The sequence below is a fragment of the Mirounga leonina genome, unplaced genomic scaffold, assembly GCF_011800145.1.
Source record: "Mirounga leonina isolate KUSES-001 unplaced genomic scaffold, KU_Mleo_1.0 Mir_53, whole genome shotgun sequence".
NCBI lineage: Eukaryota > Metazoa > Chordata > Mammalia > Carnivora > Phocidae > Mirounga > Mirounga leonina.
The window spans coordinates 61,829,819-61,849,572 of NW_023270807.1; the positions used below are offsets into that span (position 1 = coordinate 61,829,819).

The 19,754-nt window shown below is 35.9% G+C and overlaps 1 long non-coding RNA gene across 5 annotated transcripts in view; it reads right to left on the reverse strand.

Moving 5' to 3' along the window:
- LOC118001543 overlaps window positions 1-19,754 on the reverse strand; it is a 189,095-nt gene that overhangs the window by 52,300 nt on the left and 117,041 nt on the right. For all 5 annotated transcript variants that reach the window (XR_004676727.1, XR_004676725.1, XR_004676724.1 and 2 more), the window contains exon 2: window positions 2,617-2,739. This is a non-coding gene — a long non-coding RNA (uncharacterized LOC118001543). The remainder of the gene's footprint in view (window positions 1-2,616; window positions 2,740-19,754) is intronic.

Below are 19,754 nucleotides of genomic sequence, written 5' to 3' on the forward strand. Positions count from 1 at the left end.
AGATCTCTTGCTATTTCTACAACATCTGAAGTTACTTCCTTCACTGGAGTCTTGGACATCTCCAAGTCATCCGTGAGGGTTGGAATCAGCTTCTTCCATATTCTGTTAATGTTGATATTCTGACCTCTTCCCATGAATCTCAAATGTAATGGCATTCAGAATGGTAAAAAGTTCCTAGAAGGTGTTTCAATTTACTTTGCCCAGATCCATCAGAGGAATCACTCTCTATGGTAGTAATAGCCTTACAAAATGTATTTCTTAAATAATAAGACCTGAAAGACAAAATTACTTGATCCATGGGCTGCAGAATGGATGCTGTGTTTGTAGGCATGAAAACATTAACCCTGCTATATAGCTCTATCAGAACTCTTAGGTGACTAGGTACATTGTCAATGAATGGTAATATTTTGAAAGGAATCTTTTTTTTTTTTTTCTGAGCAGTAGGTCTCAATAGGGGCCTTAAAATATTCCATAAACCATGATGTAAACAGCTGCAATGTCACCTAAGCTTTGTTGTTCCATTTCTGAAGCATGGGTAGTATAAACTTAGCATAATTCTTAAGGCGTCTAGGAATTTTAGAATGGTAAGTGAGCATTAGCTTCAACTGAAATTCACCAGCTGCATTAGTCCCTAATAGGAGAGCCAGCCTGTCCTTCGAAGCTTTGGACTAGGCATTGACTTCTCCTCTCTAGTTATAAAAGTCCTAGATGGTATCTTATTCCAATATAAGGCTGTTTCATCTACATTGAAAATCTGTTGTTTAGCATAACCACCTTCATAAATTATCTTAGCTAGATCTTCTGGCTAACTTGCTGCAGCTTCTACATCAGTACCTGCTGCTTAACCTTGCACTTTTATGTTATGGAGATGGCTTCTTTCCCTAAACCTCATGAACCAACCTCTGCTAGCTTCAAACTTTTCTTCTGCAGCTTCCTCATCTCTCTCAGCCTTCATAGAATTGAAGAGAGTTAGGACTCTGCTCTGGATTAGGCTTTGGCATAAGGGAATGTTGTGGCTGGTTTGATCTTCTATCTAGATCACTAAAACTTTCTCCATATCAGCAATAAGGCCATTTTACTTATTTGTGTGTTAACTGGAGTAGCATTTTTAATTTCCTTCAGGGACTTTCCCTTTGCATTCCTAATTTGGCTAAATGTTTGGCACAAGAGGCCTAGAAAATTTTGGCCTACCTCAGTTTTCAATATGCCTTTTTCACTAAGCTTAATCATTTCTAGCTTTTGATTTTAAGTGACTTTCTTTTGATCACTTAGAGGCCATTGTAGGGTAATTAATTGGTCTAATTTCAATATTGTTGTGTCTCACGGAATAGGGAGTGAGAGAAATGGGGGGATGGCCAGTGGGTGGGGCAGTCAGAACACACACATTTATGTTTGCCATCTTATATGGCCATAACTTGTGGCTCCCACAAAAAATTATAATAGTGACATCAAAAATCACTGACCCCAGATCACCATAACAAATTTAATACAAATGAAAAAGTTTGAAATATTGTGAGAATTACCAGAATGTGACACAGAGACACAAAGTTAGTAAACACTGTTGGAAAAATGGCACCAATAGACTTGCTCGATGGCACCAATAGCTTTGCCACAAACCTTCAATTTGTAAAAAACCACAGTATCTGTGAAGTACACTAAAGCAAAGCATAATAAAATGATGTATGCCTGTATGCTGATTGTACAAACCAGATTTCATCTCTCCTGGATCTCATGCATCTTGACCAAAGGAAAGAGAGGTCAATGATCCACTTTTCAAAGTAAAAATAAATGGGTGGAGTATACCTTTTATTGAAAGCATTCCTAAAGGCATGCGAATCAGAGTTTATACATTTTAAGTAGTTTGAATTAGAAAACATATCCTTCATGGCAAATTATTTCTGACTCAGTTGTTTACTTACTTACTATAAGAATGACCTGTGGAGTCTTGGTTGAGCCAAGATAGATATTCTGCAAAGCTCTGCCTTATAAATAAGCATTAGGTTCATGATGAAGTGTTCTTTCCGAGACAGCATAATGACATCTAGATATATAGTTCAATACAAATGAGGGCATTTTGAGTAATTATATATTACCTAAATGATCATTTAATACCTAGGTAACTTAATTTTTTCTTCCTGTAAGCATTACTCATAAGGTGTTAATTCTCACATCATCTTCAAGAGAAAGGTCAGTATTATTAGTCATTGAGACTAAAGTTAACTTCACCAATTCACTCTTCAAAAATACAATGCTGAAAAAGTGAAGACACCAGAGGTCACAACAGTAGCAAGTAAGTCATTTAAGACTTCTTGGTTCTCCTTTTAGAGATGAGAAGGAAGGAAAAAAAATTGAATAGGAAGAATCTGGAAAAGATGAAGGTCTATTTGAGACAAAACAGGATAAGAGAACATTGAAAAATGAAAATTAATAGATTTGCTTCAGTGGGAAGTAAAATCTATCAGTTCTGATGGTGTTCTGAATCTTTGATTCTGATTTGTGATTTGGGTGGGTTAGTCCCTGAAGGAAAACCTTTTAGAAGAATTCAGGATATTACTCCAACTCTGATTTCCCAAAACTAAAGAATTTTTCTTTTCTACTATTAGAAGCTTAAAATACCTGGATATGTGGGATTATTCATTTCAGAGGCTGTTCTTCCTAGAAGTCAAAACAAAGGATGAGCATCTCCACGGTGGGCTGGAACCTGCAGTAACTCGCATCCTTCTTTCCACATAGCCAAACCTGAGAATACAAAACATTCCCATCAGTATCAGAGGTTTCCCATGGTCCAGGTTGTCCACATGGGGGTGTGGGGAGGAAGGTTTAGTCTGGCTGAGATGAGTGGTAGCATTTAGGCCAGACAGATACAATGCCAGTGTTTACACAGGAAAAAATGAGAGAATGTAACACTCACTGCGTTCCCTTCATAACAGTCAACTGATCTAGGCTCTGAAGAGGCCCCATTCTGCCCCATACTAATGAGATCAGCCCATCACTTCAGAAACAGTCCCTCTCCCTTCAGTCACCACTGTGGGCATGCTCCCAAGACACCAGCATCAGAGCACAAGGTAGTTGATACATAAATGGTTCACCACACTCCCAAGCGCAGGGGCTCAGAGGTGAGCCTTAGAGCCCTTCTGAGAGATGAGGTGCGGAGAGGGTAATAACTTGGTTGGGGTGGAGGTTTTGTCTCTGAGATCACTTGAACACACCAAGAGCAGCTTAACCTGATTGATTAATAATAAAAGCACCAAGAAAGAGCATCATGAGGCCAGCTTCCACTTGTGTTTTCTAGGACGTGCTTATTAAGTGTCATTATATACTTTTACCAATATAGAGATTACTGTATTTTTAAAAAATAGATATAATGCACATACCATAAAATGTACCCTTTAGAAGTGTGCAATTAAGCAGGTTTTAAAAGTTATGCAGCAACAACCATTATGTATTTCCACAACATTTTCATCAGCCCACAAAAAAACCTCACACCCATTAGCAGTCACTCCCTCAGTCCCTGGCAACCATTAATCAAATTTGTTACTATGGCTATGACTATCCTGGGGCTTTATATAAATAGATCACATAATATGTGGCATTTTGCAGCTTCTTTCACTTAGCATGTTTTCAAGGTTCACCTATATTGTAATATGTATCAGTAATTCATTCCTTTTTAATGCTAAATAATATTCCATAGTATGCAATTACCACATTTTGTTTATACATTCATCAGTTGTTGGACACTTGAGTTGTTTCCACTTTTTGGCTATTATGAATAATGTTATGAACATTGGTGTACAAGTTTTCATGTGAATATATGTTTTCAGTTTTCTTGGGGATATAGCTAAGAGTGGAATTGTTGGATCCTATGGTAACTCTATGATTTAACTTTTTGAAGAAATGACAAAATTTTTACCTAAATAGCCACACAATTTTAATTTTCAGCAGCAATATGTGAGGATTCTAATTTCTCCACATCTTCCCAACACTTATTATTTTTCATTTCTTTGGTTATAGCTACTCTACTGAGTGTGAAGTGGTATCACATTGTGGTTTTGAATAGCATTTCCCTAATGACAAATGATGTTGAGTATTACTTTATGTGCTTATTTGGCATTTGTATCTTTTTAGGCATTTGTATTTTTGGGGGGGAAAGATTTATCCAAATACTTTGCCCAATTTTAAATTGGGTTATTTATTTTTAGTTACTGAATTTCAAGAGTTCTTTATATATTCTGAATAATAAACACTTGTCAGATATATGATTTACAAATATTTTCTCCATCTCTATGGTCTGTCTTTACACTTTATTGGTTGCATTTTTGAAGCATAAAACTTGTTAGTTTTGATGATGTTCAATTTATCTATTCTCAGTTTGGTTGCTTGTGCTTTTGATGTTATATTTAAGGAACCACTGCCAAGGGGGGAAATTGGAGGGGAAGACGAACCATGAGAGATGATGGACTCTGAAAAATGAACTGAGGGTTCTAGAGGGGAGGGGGGTGGGATGATGGGTTAGTCTGGTGATGGGTATTAAAGAGGGCACGTTCTGCATGGAGCACTGTGTGTTATACGCAAACAATGAATCATGGAACAGTAAATCAAAAACTAATGATGTAATGTATAGTGATTAACATAACATAAAAAAAAAAAAAAAACCACTGCCAAATCCAAGGTCATGAAGATTTACACCTATGTTTTCTTTAAGAATTTTAGCACTTACATTTAGGTATTTGATTTATTTTGAATTAATTATTGTATATGGTATGAGGTAGAGATCCAGTTTCATTCTTTTGCATGTGGGTATCCAATTGTCCAGCAACACCTGTAGAAAAGACTATTCTTCTCCCACTGAATGGTCTTGGCACCCTTGTTGAAGATCAATTGACCATAAATGTTTGGGCTTATTTCTGGAGTCTCAATTCTATTATATTGACCTATATATCTATCTTTATACTAGAAACACACTGTCTTGATTACTGTAGCTTTGTAATAGATTTAAAATGAGAAAGTGTGAATCCTTCAACTTTGTTTTTCTTTTTCAAGGTTGTTTTGGCTATTCTGAGTCCCTTGCATTTTCATATTAATTGTAGTATCAGATATTTGGCAGTTTCTTCAAATAAGGCATTTTGATAGAGTTTTGATAGAGAATTTTGACAGAGATTGTGTTGAATCTGTAGATCAATTTGGAGAGCACTGACATCTTAACAATATTGTGTCTTCCAATCCATGAACATGGAATGTCTTTCCATTTACATAGGTCTTTTAAAATTTCTTTCAATGATATTTTATAGTTTTCAAATTATAAGTTTTGTGCTTCTTTTGTTAAGTTTATCCCTAAGTATTTTATCTTTTTCATTGACTGCAAATGCAGCTATTTCCTTACTTATATCTTCAGTATATTCATTGCTACTACATAGACATACAATCAATTTTTGAATATTGATCTTGTATCCTACAACCTTTCTAAATTAATTAATTAATTAATTAGTGAATTTTTAAAACTTCCTATATACATGATCATGTTATCTACAAAAAGAAATAGTTTTACTGTTTTCCTAATCAGGATAGCTTTTATATCATTTTCTTGCCTAAATGCCCTGTCTAGAACCTTCAGTACAATGTTGAATACAAGGGGTGAGATTGGACATCCTTCCCTTGGAAAAATACACAATCTTTCACCATCAAGTATAAAGTTATATGTGGGTTCTTCATAGATGTTATCAAGTTGAGGATGTTCTTTTCTATTATTAGTTGTTGAATTTTTTTATCATAAGGGTGTTGAATTTTGACAAGTTTTTTTTCTCATCTATTGAGATGATCATGTGGTTTTTGTCCTTTATTCTATTATATGATGTATTACATTAGTTGATTTTTGGATATTAAACCAATCTTGCATTCTTAGGATAAATCTCAATTGGTCATTGTATCAGTATGCTTGTGCTGCCATAATAAAATACCATCAACTGGATCACTTAAACAACAGAAGTTTATTTTCTGGAAGTCCAAGCTCAGGATGCAATTATGGTCAGGTTTAGGTGAGGTTTCTCTTCCTGGCTTGCAGATGGCTACCTTCCCACCATGTCCTTACATGGAGAAAGAGAAAGTAACCCATCTCTTTCTTTTGCATTTTACTGTAAACAGAAAGAATCAAGCCACTCCTTCAAAATTTTGCTTAGAAATCTCCTCAGCTAAATATCCAACTCCATCACTCTCAAGTTCTATCTTCCACAAAATACTGGAACACAGTTCAGCCAAGTTCTTTTCCACCTTATGGCAAAAAATCATCTTACCTCCAGTTTCCAAAAACCTATTCCTCATTTCTAAGACCTCACCAGAATTGCCTGTAACATCCATATTTCTAGTATGTACCTCAAAACTTTGTCACTTTCTCCCCATTACCTAATTCCAAAGTCATTTCCACATTTTCAGGTATTTGTTACTGCAGCACCTAACGCCTGGTACCAAAACTTGTCTTTGTTAGTCCAGGCTGCCATAACAAAATACCATAGACTTAATAGCTTAAACAACAGAAATTTATTTTTCATAGTTCTGGAGGCTGGAAGTCCAAGATAAGGGCTAGTGTTGAGAGGTGCCCAGAACAAAAAAAGATTCTGAATAAGGTCTAGGCTTCTATACAAGCTGTTCTTTTTTTTTTTTTTTTTTTTAAGATTTTTTATTTATTTATTTGACAGAGAGAGAGAGAGAGAAAGTACAAACAGGGGGAGTGTCAGGCAGAAGGAGAGGGGAAGCAGGCTCCCCACTGAGCAGGGAGCCCGATGTGGGGCTTGATCCCAGGACCCTGAGATCATGACCTGAGCTGAAGGCAGATGCTTAACCAACTGAGCCACCCGCACCCCTGTACAAGCTGTCCTGCCACTTAGGCCATATGATTCAGAAGGTCCAGTGGTACTTGCAAGTTCAGTGACAGATAGGGATGGTGTTTGGAGCCTTTGGCAGGTCATATGTGTAAACTGCAGTGCAAGCCTTTAGTATTTTTTACCAAAGCCTTACCATCCTCTTGGATAACTGCTCTCTTTTTAAGATGCAACTCTTGACCTGCTAGTTGGCCTTAGTAGAGACCTCATGTGGCCCAAGGTGCCTATGATGAACTGGGTGTTATCTGACCCACCAAGTCATAAAGTTGGGCATGTGCAGCAGAATTCCATCATCAAATGGAAATGGTATATACATTATCAGGCCTGAGCAGGCCTTGAAGGCACAAATAAGTTACATGAATAAGTGACCCAAATGCCCATAGTTCCCACTTCTGCTACATTGCCTTCTCCTTGCTTATTCCTATGTACTCATGGGGAATTCCCAATAATCAGTTGGCAGAGGAATAAAAGACTTGGGCCTGGTTTACGGATGCTCTTCACAATTCATAGGCAGGACTCAAGAGCAGAGATCCATAGCTTTCTGCAAGGTCCCTGAAGGGCAGCAGTGAAAAGAAATCTTTCTAGGATAGAACTTCATCCAGCACACCCAATTACTCACTTTGCCTTGAAGTAAAAATGGCCACACGTGAAATTTTATATTGATTCATGGGTTGTGGTCAATGGTTTGGTTGGATGGTCAGGGACTTGGAAGGGACATGATTAGAAAAGCTGTGACAAGAAAATTTAGGGAGGACGTATGTGGATAGACCTCTCTGAACAGACAAAAACCATAAAGATTTTGTGTCTCATTTTGTCACTCACTGAAGAGTAACCTCAGCAGAGGAGGAGGATTTTCATAATAAAATAATCAATAATTAAATAATCAAATTGAGAGATGACCCATTCTGTGGGTATCAGTCAATCTCTTTCCCCAGCCACCTCTCCCATTGCTCAATGAGTTTATGAGCACCCTATGGTTGCTGGGGTGGAGGTTACACATGAGCTCAGCAACATGGGCTTTCACTTACCATGGCTAACTGGGCTATGTCAACTGCTGAGTGTCCTGAGTCCCTGCTATGGCACCACTGCCTGGGGTGATTGGCCAACCATTCAGTGGGAGGTTGATTACATTGGGCTACTTCAATCAATGGAAGGGGCGATAGATACTCTGGATATGGATTTGCCTTCCCTGCTCACAGCGCTTCTGCCCAAACTACCAATTGGATATACAAAATGCCTTATCCACTGTCATAGTCTCCTACACAGTATTACTTCTGATAAAGGGACTCACTTTGCAGCAAATAAAGTGCAGCAATGGGTCCATGCTCATGGAATTCACTAGTCTTAACATGTTTTTCACCATCCTGAAGTAGCTGGCTTGATAGAATGGTGGAATCGCCTTTTGACGACTCAGTTGCAGTGCCAGCTAGGTGGCTATACCTTGCACGGCTAAGGCCAAGTTCTGACCAGTATATGGTGTATATGGTGCTGTTTCACCCACACCAGACTTCATGGGTCCAGGAATCAAGGAGTGGAAATGGAGTAAGCGCCATTCACTATTAGCCCTAGTGATCCACTAGTAAGACTTTTCTTCCTGTTCCCATGAACTTATGCTCCGCTGGCCTAGAAGTCTTAGTTCCAAAGATAAGAATGCTCCTACTAGGAGATGCAACAATGATTCCATTGAACTGAAAGTTAAGTCTGTTGCCTGGCCACTTTGCACTCCCCATGCCTCTGGATCAACAGGCAAAGAAGGGAGTTACTGTGCTTTCTAAAGTGATTGAGGTGCTCCTGGGTGGCTCCATCCGTTAAGCATCTGCCTTCAACTCAGGTCATGATCCCAGGGTCCTGGGATCAAGCCCTGCCTTGGGCTGCCTGCTTAAGGGGGAATCTGCTTCTCCCTCTCCCTCTGCCACTCCCCCTGCATGTGCTCTCTTGCTCGCTCTCTCTCTCTCTTTCTGCGTGTCAAATAAATAAATAAAATCTTTAAAAAAATAAAGTGATTGATATTGACTACCAAGGAGAAATTGGACTATTCATCCACCAAGGAGGGAAGGAAGGAACACAGGAGATCCCTTAGGATGTCTCTTAGGACTCCTATGCCCTGTGATTAAGGTCAGTGGAAAACTACAGCAACCCAAACCAGGCAGGACTACTAATGGCCCAAGATCTTTCAGGAATAAAGGTTTGGGTGACCTCACCTCACCACATTGTTTGAATAACAACCAGTTGAGGTGCTTGCTGAAAGCAAAAGGAATACAGAATGAGTAGAGAAGAAGGTAGGTATAAATATCAGCTATGACCACATAACCAGTTATAGAAACAAGGATTGTAATTGTCATGAGTATTTCCTCATTTCTTATGAATGTGTGTGTGTGTGTATGTGTGTGTTCTTTCTTCTCTTCTTTCCTTATCATGTAACATAAGATGTATTGGCTGTATATCATAGTATTTAATTATTGTTAATTTTACACCATAGCATTTAAGTTATAGGATATCAAGGAGAGGTGTAAACATCACTCAAGGACTTTATCTCTTCTTCTGAGGAAGGGGTTATTACGTTTTCATTGTACACAGGACAACTGTATAATGTTAGGCAGAATTATGACCTTGTTATTGTCTTTATTTGGAGATTAAATTTGGTTTAAGGTGATGTGTATGGGTACCAAGATGACAGGGAGTAGACTTAGTGATGATTAATTTTGTGTGTCAGCTTGATGGAGCCACTGGGTGTCCAGATACATGGTCATTTTTCTGGGCATACTGTGAAAGTGTTTTTATAAGAGATTAATATTTGAATGGTAGCCTGAGTAAAATAGATTTCCCTCCCTAATGTTCATGGCCCTCATCGAATCAGTTGAAGGCCTGAATAGAACAAAAATCCTGACTCCCCCACAAATAAGAGGGAATTCCTCCTGCCTACTTGAGCTTGGACATCAGTCTTCTTTTGCATTCATTTTAAACTGAAATATCATCTCTTCTTGAGTCTTGAGCCTGCTGGCTTTTGGGCTAGAACTACACTATCAGCTCACCTGAGTCACCAGCTTGCTCACTGTATATATGCACAGAAAGGTGGGGAGGGAGGGAGTTTGGTTGTTTCTCTGTTAACCCTGACTAGACAAATACAATCATGATGCAGAATCCTTTTTATATATTGCCAAATTCAATTTGCTAATATTTTGTTGAGAATTTTTGTATCTATATTTATAAGAGATATTAATCTGTAGCTTTCTTGTTATGATTTTGTCTGGTGTATAAACCTTATAAAATAAGTTGAGAAGTATTTCCTTATCTTCTATTTTTTTTTGGAAAAAATTTCAAAGAATTAGTATTAAGTTTTAATTAATACTCTTTTGCTTGATAGTCTTTACCAGTGAAGTCATCTCCTCCTGGGCTTTTCTCTGTGGGATTTTTGTTTGTTTATTTGTTTCTGTTGTTACTAATACAATCTCTTCACTTGTCATAGGTCTATCTTGATTTTTTAGTTTTTCTTGAGTCAGTTTTGGTAGTTTTGTCTTTCTTGAAAGTTGCCTATTTTATCTAAGTAATTTGTTGGCATACAGTTGTTCACAGTATTTCCTTATAATTCATTTTATTTCTATAAGGTCAGTGGTGATGTCCCTTTTTTCATTTCCGGTTTTAGTAATTTGAATCCTCTTTTTTCTTGGTTAAATTAGGTAGAGTTTTCAAAATGGATGAAAGACCTAAATGTGAGATAGGAATCCATCAAAATCCTAGAGGAGAACATAGGCAGCAGCCTCTTTGACGTTGGCCACAGCAAATTCTTGTGAGACACATCTTCAAAGGCAAGGGAAACAAAAGCAATAGTGAACTATTGAGACTTCATCAAGATAAAAACCTTTTGCACAGCCAAGGAAACAGTCAACAAAACTAAAAGGCAATCTCCAGAATGGGAGAAGATATTTGCAAATGTCTTATCAGATAAAGGGCTAGTACCCAAAATCTATAAAGAACTTATCAAACTCAACACCCAAAAAACCAAAAAATACAGTCAAGAAATGGGCAGAAGACATGAACAGAATTGCTGGAGAGGAGGTGGGTGGGGGGATGGGGTAACTGTGATGGGCATTAAAGAGGGCACTTGATGTAATGAGCACTGGGTGTTATATGCAACTGATGAATCACTAAACTCTACCTCTGAAACTAATAATATGCTATATGTTAATTAACTAAATTTAAATAAAAATCTAAAAAATTAGGTAGAGTTTTGTCTATTTTGTTGATCATTTAAAAAAAAACCCAACTTTTGATTTTTTCTATTTTTTTAATCCCTCATTTCATTAACTGCTATTTCTTTTTGAACCAGTTTCAGTAATTTGTGTCTTTTTAGAAATTTGTTCATTTCATCTAGGCTATGTAATTTGTTGGCATAAAATTGTTTAAAGGGACGCCTGGGTGGCTCAATTGGTTAAGCATCTGCCTTCGACTCAGGTCATGATCCTAGGGTTCAGGGATTGAGCCCTGCATTGGGCTCCCTACTCGGCAGGGAGCCTGCTTCTCCCTCTCCCTCTGCCTGCCACTCCCCCTGCTTGTGAGCGCACTCTTTCTCTCTTTCTCTGATAAATAAATAAATAAATAAATAAATAAATAAATAAATAAAATCTTTGAAAAATTGTTTATAGTATTGCCTTAGAATATATTTTATTTCATTATGTAGTAAGATCCTCTCTTTCAGTCCTGATTTTGGTCAATTGAGTCTCATCTCTTTTTTTTTTTTTTTTTTTTTTTGCCATCTCTTTTTTTTTCCTCAATCAATCAAGCTAAGGGCCTGCCAATTTTGCTGATCTTTTCAAAGAACCAATTTCAGGTTTCATTCATTTTTTTTCTACTGTTTTATTTTTCCTGCACCATATTTGAATTCAGTTAATGAAGTTCTTAATCTTTTGCTCTGTTTTGCTTTTCTCAAGAGTGGTAGGGAGGCTGTGAACATTACCCTATGGACTGCATCATTTGGGCTCTCTGTTACTCTGGGCTCCTGTTGGGTTCAGCATCAGAAACTGTGGAGAAGAAGGAAAAGCTGGGGAGGATTCTTGCTCACTCACTTCTGCTTTGGAATCTTGGTTCTGGTAATCATTGCACACCTCCTGTCAGGAGGTTCTTCTGTGGCTCCAGTTCACACTGGACTCCCAAGACGCTGCTTTCTCTCTTCTTTATCTTCAGGCCTGGTGTTGGTAAATGCTGCCTATTTTTGCAAGTCTCTGGACCCTTCAACGTCCCTTGTTGCATCCTTTAATGTTGCCCTCACTTGTGCTAAGTGTTATTAAATTCCCTTAAAAATCTCACCTAAGGGGGCGCCCGGGTGGCTCAGATGGTTAAGTATCTGCCTTCAGCTCAGGTCATGATCCAAGGGCCTGGGATTGAGCCCTGTATTGGGCTCCCTGCTCAGTGGGGAGCCTGCTTCTCCCTCTCCCTCTGCCATTCTCTCCACTTGTGCTCTCTATTTCTCTGTCAAATAAATAAATAAAATCTTTTTTTAAAAAATCTCATCTAAGGGTACTTTCTATTTCTTTATGGGACTCTGACTGATACAGCCAACCCTCATTGGCTGGCAGTACATAGTATAATCTGCTACAGTATTTACCCTCTGAGCTAACAGTTTTGTTTGGAGAATTATGTATCTATATCTGTGTCTAAATATCTATCTACATCTCATTCATCTATCTATCTATCTATCTATCTATCTATCTATCTATCTATCATCTAACAATAGTAATATATTATTTTTCAGGAAACATTTTAGAGAAAATAAGCTTATGCAAATCCACAATGCAATGCAACTTTAAAAGATATATGTAATTGTATGATTCTATTTATGTAGGTTATAAAAGAGGCAAAACTAATTTATGGAACTGTAAGTTATAAAGTGACTATTTCTGGAGGAGAGAGGTGTAGGAATTGGGAGGAAAGATGAGGGGGTCATTTAAGATGCTGGTGATATTCCTTTTCTTGATCTTGGTGGTGCTCCCAGAGGTGAGTTCACTTTGTGATAATTATTGAGCTGGGTATTTAGTATTTGTATGGGTTTCTGCATGTGTATTATTCTCCCATTTTGAAAGAGCAAAAGTTACAAAAAAGCTAATATTTCCCATTGTATTAGACAAATGAAATTTGTTAGAAATCATTACATTTGTTCATTACACCAAAATCAAATGAGCTGGCTTTTATGGAATAGTTGAAAGGTGTTTTCCAACCTCATTTTTGTACAAAATTTAGACAAGCTTTTCAGTGTGTGCCAGAATAGTACAGATCAAAAAAAAATTTTTTTTAAGATTTTATTTTGTTCATGAGAGACAGAGAGAGAGAGAGGCAGAGGGAGAAGCAGGCTCCCAAAGAGCAGGGAGCCCAATATGGGACTTGATCCCAGGACCCTGGGATCATGACCTGAGCCGAAGGCAGATGCTTAACCATCTGAGCCACCCAGGTGCCCCAGATCAAAAATTTAAAAACAAATTTGAGTCAGTTCTTTTTTATTATGCAAAAGACTCTTGTGACTCTTTAATTCACTTATTCTCTCATTCAATAACTATTTTTCTGAGTGTCTAGTATGGTCTATACTTTGTGCATAAGCAGGGAGGGTCAATAATGAAAAGAAAGATCCAGACCACAAAGCATTCATCTTTGAAACAAACCCAAGAAAATAAAATTCAATATGATTCTTCTTGTAAAAAGAAAAGAGACTCCGGGAGCCTGCAGGCCTTTGGAAGTACTCCACTCAATGAAGGGGAAGAATTTAGCAGCCACTCTGGAGGTAGGGGTGGGAAAGTGGAGATATGACAGGAATCATAAAATTCTGGAAAGCCACTCCTTTCTGGGAATTCTGGAAGGCCACCCTTTCTTGAAATCATTTATTTTTATAAAATACAGTTGCTAAACTCCCCCAAATGATTGGTCAAATGGTTTTTGTTATTGTTTTACAGAAATACTCATTTCATTTATTGTATTTTTTTAGTTCTACAATTTCTGTTGGATTTTTAAGTAGATTCTAGTTCTCAGCCAAAATTCTACATCTCGTAATTTAATTTCCTGAGTGTGTTTAACCATAGTTATTTAACATTTCATGCCTGATAACCCCAATATTTCTATCTACTTTGAGTTTATTTCTATGGACTAAGTTTGCTCTTTGCTTTTAGTTATTTGCTCATTTTTTCCTGACATATCTGGTAATTTTATTAAAAATGGGTTTTGTATATGAAAAATTGAGACTCTGAATGATGTTGTCTTTCTCCAGAGTGAATTTAATATATTTTCCTGGCAGGCAGATCACCTTGCTGGGATTGAGACTAAGACTGCTTTATTTCTGGGTGTTGTTTTTTTTTTTTTCTTACCTGGGTAGCCCTTTAAGAATCTCAGTGAAAGCCTGAGTATTTACCAGAACTCTTTCCCCCTTGGGGGAGAAAGGGAAGTTCTGAACTCCAACTGTTTTTTTCCCTAGTTCTTTGAGATGGCAAAAATCTCCGAATGAACTATTAGCCTCTTAGAAGCCCCTTTCTGCCTGGAATCTTGGTCCCTCAGTTCCTCACGACTTTGATAGTCTTGAAAGCCAATTTTTCTCTTTCTAACCCACAGGAACTGCAGCAAGCTCTAGGCTGCTGCTTTCTGTTTATCCTCTATGTCTCAAGCCTCAGATCAGAGAGCTCCAAAATAGAACTACACATATATTGTCAACTGATTTTTGACAAAGGTGCAAATTCAATTCAGTGAAGAAAGAATATTTTCAACAAATGGTGTTAGGAAAATTGAATATCCCCATACAAAAACATGAACTTTGAGCCATACCTCAAAACAAACAACAAATAAAACTCAAAATGAAATCCAAAATGAATCATGGACTTATGTGTAAACCCTAAAACCATAAAACTTCTACAAGAAAACTTTAAAAAAAATTGCAAGCTTGAATTAAGCAGAATTCTTACGTATGAAGCCATAAAAGAAAAAATAGTAAATTGGAGTCCATTAAAATTAAGAAGTTCTATGCTTTGAAAGGCACTATTAAGAGAATAAAAATATATGCTACAGCCTGGGGAAAAGTGTTTATAAATCAAATTAGCAAATGCCTGAGGGGGAAAGGATCTTGGCTTTAAAAGTGCTGTTGTCTTGTAACAGATTCTTTTTAAATTTTTTCTCATTTTGTTTTTCAAATTTATTGAATAGTATTACTGATGTTCAATAAACTATTTGAAGTGTACAATTTGATAGGTTTTGACATATTTATAGACTTACGAAACCATCATCGCAACCAAGATAAAAGACATTTCCATCACCCTCAAGAATTTCTTCATCTCCCCCTCCCCATTCCTCTTCCACCCTCTGTCCCCAAGCAATCACTGGTCTGCTGTCACTATAGTTTATATTTTTCTAGAATTTTATAGAACTGGAAATATACAATATACTGTTTTGTGTCTGGCTTTTTTCACTGAGCATAATTATTTGAAATTCATCTATGCTGTTGTGTATATCACTAGTTCATTACTTCTTATTGATGAGTAGTATTCCATTGTATGGCTATAACACAACTTGTTTATCCACTCGTTGATGGACTTTTGGGTGGTTCCTGATTTTTGCTATTATAAATAAAGCTGTTACAAAGATTTCATTTGTGTGTGGACACATGCTTTCATTTCTGTTGGGTCAATAATACCTAGGAGAGAAATGGTTGAATGTATTACAGGTACATGTTTAACTTTTTAAGAAACTGTAAAATTGTTTTTCAGAGTGATTGTACTATTCTACATTTCTGCCAGCAGTGTATGAGTTTCAGTTGCTCTACATCCTCACCAGAACTTGGATATAAACAGCCTTCTGAATTTTATTCACTCTAGTGGGTATCTACCATTATCCCATTGTAGTTTTTAGTTAGCATTTCCCCATTGATTAATGATGTTGAGTATCTTTTCATGTGCTTATTTCCTATCTGTATATCTTCTTTGATGAATTGTCTGTTCAAATCTTTTGCCCATTTAAAAAATTGGGTTGTCTTATTAAATTTTAAGAATTCATTGTATATTCTAGACACAGGTTTTGTCAGATATGTATTTTGCCAATATTTCCTTGTAATCAGTGTCTTGTCATTCTGTTTTTGTAACTGATTTTTTAAAAAATATTTTATTTATTTATTTGAGAGAGAGAGAGAGCAAGAGCATGAGCAGGGGTGGGGAGAGAGGGAGAAGCAGACTCCCTGCTGAGCAGGGAGCCTGATGTGGGGCTTGATCCCAGGACGCTGAGATCATGACCTGAGCTGAACGCAGATGCTTAACCAACTGAGCCACTTGTAACAGATTTTGAAGAGCAAACTTTAAAAAAAATTTAAGTTAAGTCTAATTTATATATTAGGTTTTTCTATTTCTTGTTTTCAATGAAGTATTTAAGAAATCTTTGTCAACTTCAAAGTTACTGAGATTTTCTCCTGTTTTCTTACAGTTTTATAATGTTAGGTTTTACATTTAGAATTCATTTTGAGTTCATTTTTATATATGGTATGACATAAGGGTAGAGTTCACTTTTTGCATATGACTAAGTGTTCCACCATCATTTGTTGAAAAGATTATTATTCTACATTGAACTGCCTTGGTATTTTTGTCAAAAATTAATTAATCATACATGTGTGTATTTCTTCCTAAACTCTCTATTCTTTCCCATTGGTAAATATGACTCTTTTAAAGCCAATACCATATTACCCTGATTACGGTAGCTTTATAAGATCAAAATCAGCTGATGTAAATCTGTCAATATTGGTCTTCTTTTTCAAAGTTGTTTTGGCAATTCTAAGTACTTTATGTTTCCATATAAATTTTAGAATAAACTCGTAAATTAAAAAAACTTGTCAATTTCTACAAAGAAGTTTGATAGGACTTTGGGGTTGCTTTGAATCCATTCACTAATTTGAAAAGAAATAACATTTTAGCAGTAGTGATTTTTCCAATTCAAAAACACAACATATCTCTCTCATTCTTCTTTAATTTTTCTCAGAATGTTCTGTAGTTTTCAAGTTGTACATACTTTTATCAAATTTATCCCTAAGTATTTTTAATAGTTTGATGCAATTGTATATGGTATTGCTTTTAAATTTTCAATTGCAGATTTTTCATTACTAGTATACATATTTATGTATATCTGTATATAAATATATTTACATTAACAATTTTTATTTCAATTTTAAATGAAATTTTAATTTAAAAAAGAACATTTTAAAATTTCAATTGCTGACCATTCATTGCTAGTATACAAATATAAAAGTATATATATTTGGATATTTGTATATAATTTGCACATATACATATATTTGCACATGTATATGTTGTATACAATATGTATTTGTATATGTATATATTGCATACACACATATCAATATTTCTAGATTGACCTCATGTGTTACAACCTTGAAAAACTTATTAGCTCTAGTAGCCTTTTTTTGTTAGATAATTTAGGATTTTCTGTATAAATGACCATGTCTTTCAAGCAGGGAATTTTGCTTCTCTCCTTCCAATCTGTATGCTTATTTTATTTCTTTTTTGTCATAATGCAGCAAAAACACAAATTTTAAAGCCAAATTAAATATTATCAAAGAAAAGTATTGAAAAAATTAGTAAGGAAAAAGTAGCTATAAAGAAAAATTAATTATTGATAAAGGATATAAAATATATTAATTGCAAAATGTTCTTAAGGGAATAGATATATAGTTGAGTGCTGTCGAAGTATGAGTTTGGGATATGGAAAATCAAGATGAAGGACACACTGGACATCAGAGAAGAATAAAGAGATACAAGAACAAAGGAAAAATGGAGAAAAGAAGTATCAACATTCATAAAATTGAAATATCAAAAGAAAAAAGTGAATAAAATATTTGAGGAAATAATGGTTCAAAATTCACTAAACTTAAAGAAAAATATAATACTTGAGATAACAAATTCTCATTGAATATCAACAAGTATGGAGAATTAAAAACCACACCTAAAAACACTAATAGTAACATCTAAGAACATCAAACAAAAAAATTCTAAAAGCTCCCAAAGAATAAAGGACATCACCTATCCAAGAAAGAAGAATCAGATTAACATTAAAGTTCTCAAAAACATTCCTTGTTACAAGAATACAGCAGAGAAATATTTTCAGTGTTGAAGGAAAACAACTATAAAACTAGAATATAATAGATAAATTATTATTTACTTAGAGGAGCCAAATAAAGACTTTATTATAGTTATGAGACCCAAAATCATTTATCTCACAAAAACAGTCTGAAAACACATGTGGAAGAAATATTTCAAGGAAAAAAAAAGAATTAAAGGCAAAAGGAAATCATGTGATATGGGAAATAAGTGTGAGTAAACAACTTGTATCTCTATATGCATGCACTAACACAGAGAGAGAGAAGGAGGGGAGAGGAGAAAGAAAACAAACAAGAAGAACAAGAACAAGAAGGAGAAGAAAAATAAATACATAATAATTAGAAGACAAATCTAAATATTTCCAAAATGATGGTTAGAAGACTGATTAGTACACAGTAAAAAGAGGAAAATAAGAGAAACAGGAAAAACAAAATACAACAAAACTAAGAATTTAGGTAATAAAAACATGAAAAAAGGTAGCATAAGTCCTAATAAAACTATGATTGCAATAAATGTTAAGTGGCTTAAACTTTGCTAATCAAAAGACAAAGTATCTCAAATTGAATAAATAAATTAGAGTCAATAAAATTTCAACAATTATGTAGTGAAAAGAAAATGATACATGAAAGTGGAAAGTAAAGGGACAGGAAAAGATATATCTATTTTATACCCATCAAATTGGGACAAATGGAAAAGTCTGACAAAACCAAATGAAGGCAAAAATGTAAAGCAATAAGAATTATGCACAAGGGTAAGAGTGTGGGTTAATATAAGTATTTTGGAGAGTAAATTTACAATATCTTGTAAAGTTCCCAGGATCTAGCAATTCCACTGCTTAGTGATATTGGTCAAGGTAAATATTGCTAACTGCTTGTTATGGACTTGTGTGTCCCTCAAAATTCGTATGTTGAAGCCCTAAGTGTCAGTACTTCAGAATATGATTGTATTTGGAGAAAGGACCTTTAAGGAAGTAATTTAGGTTAACTGAGGCTGTACAGATGGCCTTAATTCAATCTGACTGATGTCCTTATAAGAAGAGGAAATTTGGACACACATACTGAGAGATCCCAGGGATACACATACTCAGAGGAAAGGCTATATAAGGACACAACAAGAAGATAACTATCTACAAGCCAAGAGAAAGAACTGAGGAGAAACCAAACTTGTGCCAACACCTTGATCTTGGACTTCTAGCCTCCCAAACTGTTGGAAAAAATTGCTGTTATTTAAGCCACCCAGTCTGTGTTATTTTGTTATGGAAGCCCTAGCAAACTAATATACTAGTATAAAAACAACCTCAAAATATTAGTAGCTAAACAAATATTTTTCTGTGCTCACATAAGTCCCACTCTAATATTAAGTGATGGCCTTCCATCTAGCAATTCCAGGTCTGAAGGTATTTCTATCTGGTAGCATATCCATCACCCAGGCTTAAGTTCTTCACTGCATCTGACCAGAGAGCAAGGGAAGGGAAAGGAGCACTGGAGGATCCCCTATGGGAAGCTTTCATGAGCCAGGACTGGAAAAATCATATATCACTTCTACACATTCTACTGGCCAGAAACCAGTCACATAGCACCCAGCTAACAACTGTAACAGACACTATGGAATGTATTCCAGCCACAGTGAATATAGAGGAAAAGGAAGCTGGAATTGTTTGGCACATGGCAGTCTCACCCACATAGATACATAACTTAGAGAAAATCTCACACATATGAACAAAGAGATGTAAAGGATGTTCAATACAGCATTGTCTGAA